The sequence below is a fragment of the Impatiens glandulifera genome, chromosome 8 (assembly GCF_907164915.1).
Source record: "Impatiens glandulifera chromosome 8, dImpGla2.1, whole genome shotgun sequence".
Taxonomy (NCBI): domain Eukaryota; kingdom Viridiplantae; phylum Streptophyta; class Magnoliopsida; order Ericales; family Balsaminaceae; genus Impatiens; species Impatiens glandulifera.
This window is the reverse complement of record NC_061869.1, coordinates 16,971,473-16,977,214: the sequence shown is the minus strand read 5'-3', so window position 1 is coordinate 16,977,214 and position 5,742 is coordinate 16,971,473. Positions and strand designations below refer to the sequence as shown.

At 37.1% G+C, this 5,742-nt stretch overlaps 1 long non-coding RNA gene across 1 annotated transcript; it reads right to left on the bottom strand.

Annotated features, from left to right (window-relative positions):
* Positions 1–2,954: 2,954 nt before the first annotated feature.
* LOC124912663 lies at positions 2,955–4,590 on the bottom strand. Its single transcript, XR_007096708.1, has 4 exons — positions 4,247–4,590; positions 3,764–4,110; positions 3,596–3,632; positions 2,955–3,476 (listed from the first exon to the last, which is right to left on the bottom strand). It is a non-coding gene; the product is annotated as an uncharacterized LOC124912663 (long non-coding RNA).
* Between the last annotated feature and the right edge of the window lie 1,152 nt (positions 4,591–5,742).

Sequence of the window (5,742 nt, the reverse complement as noted above, 5' to 3'; positions counted from 1 at the left end):
ATCAAACCTGTAACAAACCTGTAACAAATCAGTTTCCAAATCGTCTATGACGAACAATAGAATTACCAAGAACTGAAATAGCACAAAGCAATAAACGACAACACAATATACGTGGTTCGGTCAAAATCGACCTACGTCCATGGGAGGGATAAGTTTCACTAAATCAAACAAATGTCAATAGTAGAAACTTACATGCCCTGCTCTCAAATGAAAGAAGTGATTACACTAGGAATGATTGGACTACTTCACAATCAAAAGCTCCCCTAATCTCTCTCTCTAGATCAACCAAAGAACAACAAGAAGAAGAAAACCAGAAAACCCAAGATCTGTAATTCACTCTCTCTCAACCTTGCTCTGTTATGAGAAAAATACCCCAAAAAAAGTATTTATACTCTAACCCGTTTTCATAAAAGAAAACCCTGACCCGTTTACCCGGAATTTAAAACCCGCCCGCAATGGCAAGGAACACCAACAGGGTCGTGCCAGAATAGAGTGCAATTCCCGTCCCCTAGTTGGATATCATAAAGATCTGCAATATCGATTTTTAGTTTAAGAATCTTTTTCAGAGACCACCTCATACCTTCATGAATTTTGCAGGTCCAGATGATGGTTTCGTATTTCATAAACCTCATATGCAACCATTGGATCCATAATGACTCATGATTGCGCTCCAAAGCCCACAGATGATTAAAGGTGAGAGCCTTGTTCCACTCGATACAGTTCTTCAAGCCGATGCCTCCCTCGTCCTTCGGTTTGCAGAGAGCAGTCCATTTAACTTTTTTTCCTCCTCTTCCGCTACTGCCCCAGATAAAGTTCCTCATCAGTGTATCGAGCTCCTTCATTACCTTTTACGGAATGACCATTTTCTGCGCCCAGTAGCCAACTATGCCCATGACCACAGTTTTGATAAGTTAAATCCTCCCTGCATAAGAAAGTTTTTTCGTTGTCCAACCAGATATCGTGTTTTTTACCTTTTCAATTAGTGGTTTGCAATGTGAGATCTCGATCTACTTCGCGGTTAACGGAATTCCTAAGTACCTTACGGAAAAACTGCCTTCTTTGATGCCCGTGATGTTGAAGATGTTCTACTTTGTTTCGTCATTCACGCCTCCATAAAATGCCACACTTTTTCTTTCATTAATAGTTAAACCTGTAACCTCAGAATAGAACGTTAGTGCAACCCTCATAGTTTTAATGGAATCAATGTCTGCGTGCGCTAGAATGAACAAATCGTCAGCAAAGCATAAATGTGTTACCTCCTCTATCTCACGGAATGAGTGAAAGATGTATGGACGATTCTTTCGGAACATCGCGAAGATGCTCTCAAAGATTGCCATAATAGCTATGAAAAGGTAAGAAGAGAGGGGGTCCACTTGCCTTACCTCATTTTCACCCTTGAAATAGCCTTTGTGGACTCCATTGACGCTAACAACAAAGCAGGATGATGAAACGCACTGCATAATCCAATCAATAAAAATCATAGAAAAAACAGATACAACTAGAAAGTCTTGAATGACTTCCCATCTAACAGAGTCGAAATCTTTCTTGATATCTATTTTGAAACCCACTCTTAGGGATATTTTCTTATTCCCGTGGCCTTTTAAAAGGCTCTGCATAAGAAGAATATTATGAGATATTGTCCTACCGGGGATGAATGCAGATTAGTTAAGATTTATAATTTTTCCTATCACATTTTTAAATCGTTTAGAATTGATTTTTGAAATTATTTTATAAATCACATTGCAATAGGAAATTGGTCGGAAATCTTGTACTTTCTTGGGTACCGCAGTTTTGGGGATCAATGTTAAGACCGCTGTATTCCATTGCTTTAACATCTTTCTGTTCTTGAAAAACTCCAGAACCCCATTAGTAACGTCTTTACCCACAACCGATCAATTATCTTTGAAGAATTGTGCATTAAACCTATCAGGACCGGACTTTTATTCTCACCAATACTAAACATAACTTTTTTAACCTCAACCCTCGTGACCATCCTTATCAACTCGCGACTATCTTCTGTAGAAATTTTTCCTATCAATAATCTGATACAAGGTATTCAGGTGACTTTGATGCTGCTTTCTTGTACCCATAAGCTACTTATAGAAATCGATAGCCAAATCTTGTACACCCTTTTGACCCTGAACATATTCACCATCATCATTTTTCAGCCTGTATACATTGTTTCTCATGTTTCTAGTCTTAATTTTCTGTAGAAGAAAGCTGTGTTTTTGTCACCCAACGAGAGCCAACTTTGTCTTGATATCTGTCTAATAAATTTCTCTTCAAGAAAACTCAGCTTCCTCAATCATATTTGTGCTTCCTCCCATGGGAAAGTACTCCCTGTAAACAAAAGAAACAGTATTAACTATTTTAGAAGAAGATAATATAGCATTTAATCAAATACTGTCTGCAAACCATAGTAGCATTAGCAAGATTCATAAACCAATTTTCCATATGTTTGGTAAGGAAACGAGTAAATGCATCAAAATGAAATCAAATAGATCAAACGAAATCTTTATCCACTAGCCAAACAAACAATTACAGGATTACATAATACATGAATCATGTCTGTGAAGCTTCTCGCTTATTTTCTCCATCAACGACTCTTTGTGATCCTCCATTACTACTTCTCTCTCTCTACTGCAATCTAGCAGCTGATCGAAACCTAACAAGTGAAAAGGGGATTTACAAATCATTTGGTATACAAATCCTTTTCTACATCATTATCCAAATTATAGTGTACTTTTATACTTTATTTGGTATAGAGATTAATCTTGGATCATGATGAGATTATTTTGCAGATGATTTGTAATTTTGAAAACAAATGTTGATTTTTTCAGATTACGATCAAGTTGAATTTGTTTTATATCAAAACAGACAAATATAGCCATCCATGACAAGCGCAAAGGCCAAGACAAAACAATAAATATTCCTATTTTTTTGAAGACCAAATAATTTTTTGTATATTGAAAGTTTGAAACGTTTCTAGAGACTTGTTTGTCAGATGAATCATAAAAAGATTACAAATTTGCTCCTTGGTAACTTTTATTATTGAGGCAGCTAAAGAGAGCAAGGTCAATCCTGGTAGAAAGAAATACATCCCTATTTAACAAAAACATAGCAAAATGTTTTTTCTAGGAGCATAACTCCTGACTAAATGCTTCAATGCATAGCAATACTAGGCTACTAACTAAAGGCTTAATTACATAACCCTACTAACTAAAGGCTTCATTGCATTACCCTACTAACTAAAGGCTTGGTTGCACAAAATGAAAACCATTAGTGAGAAGCAAAGAACACAAACCTGCATGCGAGTTCTAGCAAGCTCAATGGGGGTAACAAGTAGTGCAAGCTAATGAGCGTGACAGAGCACCAGCAACTAGAGAGGCATATGGTGTCAAAATTGGGAAATTGTGTGCAGTGAATTCCTACAACTTGTTGCGGAAAATATCATAAAATGGAAGATAGATTCCCACCTGTATAAGACACAATAAATTAGTAATATAACACAATAATATTATGTAAAAAAAACATATATAAAACTGTTGAGGCATAAGTAACACAATACTTACAGTAAGCACAGCAAGTGCCAGACCAGCATTGGTTCCTCTCCATAGTCTTGTAACACCTTCCTGCAGAAGTAACCAACAGTCAACAACTATCTAACAAAAGCTAAATCCATTCTGCAGTCAAAAAACATGCTAAAATATTCTTCTCCAGCTTTATACAAACATTAGAACTTCCATTTAAATAGGCCTCCCACTTGACGTATAATCTTATAGAAAACATCTAGAGCTCCTTTGTAATGAAAACAATCAGGGGCAAATTGAAACGGTGCCTTGAATGCCAACAATTGTGCACGAAGGAGAACACCTTAGATCTGCAAACATCTAAAAAGGTAAACTCAAAAACAATTAATTATACCAAAAATATCTTAATAGTTCTAAGTTAAAGTTTGGCACTACAATTGTTGTAATTCATAACTCAGAAATACTGAGAAACATTAAAAGGCACCCATACCATGTTTGGACCGAAGAATGCCATTCGGTTGATAACATTACTAAGAGGATGTGAATATGGAACTCCGGCAGATTGCACTTGCAATCTTGTCTGCATACGGAACAAATAACAAGTAAATTCAACTGATCAAATACAGAAAATGGTTAGTTTATTATAGTAATAGCAAAGGGCCTGAAATTAACGAGAAGATATGCAGACAAAGAAATACAAATGCAGGGTACGAAACCTTGACAATATCAAGCGGGTTGACTAGGACGGAGGAGAGGTCAGCTCCACAAGCAGTGGAGAAGGCTCTCTAAAACCCAAACTAACATCACGGGACGGGGTTTTTGGCTGGTCAGGCCGCGTGTAGGAGGTGTCAGCTCCTTCCCTAACCAGTTAATCGGACAACAGATAGGCAATATAAGCATTGACGTCGTTTCTCGCCGCGGGAGATTGTTTAGCAATCATCCTTGAATCACTGGTGCGCCTCCTCGATTGGTCACCACCCATTGATGGGATTTACCGTTAGAGAGGTCTTGAAGAGGATAAGAAGAAGAATGTAAAGAGAGAAATCAAAGATTAGGTCCGGGAACTTGTAGAGTAGATTGAATAAAGGGAGGCCAAATGTATTTTAATGAGGCAATTGTTGAGTTATAAAGCTACACTTATAATAAACTTTACATTTTTAATTAGAGTTTATTGGGTTTTCTTTTTTGGTTTTGGGCTTGGGCCTGACCAAAGTTATTTAGGTTTATTACCTGAATGTTTACCCTATAAATATGTGATTGTTAAGGGTTTACATTGTGTAGACAGAATTCTAGAGAGATAAAGTGTGAGGCAAAAACTCTGTATTCCTTCTTCTTTTTCATAGTAAATCTGGTGGTGGCTGAAGTGGATGTAGCTCAATTTGAGTGAACCACTATAAATCTGTGTGTTATTGTATTCTTCTTTCTTGTGTTTTTACAGATTGTTTTCAAGCTGGTAGGATTTGGGAGATATAAATCCTAACAACTGATATCAGAGCAGCTGGTCTAGATCTGAGCATTGGAAACAATGGCAAGTGAGAACAGTATAGGACATGGAATTGGAAGATTTGATGGAACAGATTATGCCTTCTGAAGAATGCAGATTGAAGATTATCTCTATGGAAAGAAGTTTCATGTTCCTTTGAGTGAGAAACCAGAGAAGATGGATGAAGCTGAATGGAAACTCCTTGATAGACAGGTTTTGGGAGTTGTCCGATTGACGTTAGCCAAGACAGTTGCTCACAATGTAGCAAAGGAGAAGACCACCATGGGTCTGATGAAAGCTCTTTCAGATATGTATGAGAAACCATCTGCTAACAAAAAGGTACACTTAATGAAAAGACTATTTTACTTAAGAATGGTTGATGGTATTTCTGTCACTACTCATTTGAATGAATTCAATACAATTGTGAATCAATTGCTATCTGTTGAGATTGATTTTGGGGATGAAGTTAGTGCCCTGATTTTGTTAGCATCTCTACCAAATAGTTGGGAACCTATGAGGGCAGCAATTAGTAATTCAGTTGGAAATGCTAAACTGAAATTTGTTGAAGTTAGAGATCGTATTCTTGCTGAAGAGGTTCGTAAAATTGATTTTGGTGAAACATTCAAAGGTTCTGCTCTGAATGTGGAAAACAGGGGAAGAGGTAATGATAGAAATTTCAACCGAGGTAAGAGCAGATCTATGTCAAGGAGCAGGAGGAGTCAGTCCAAG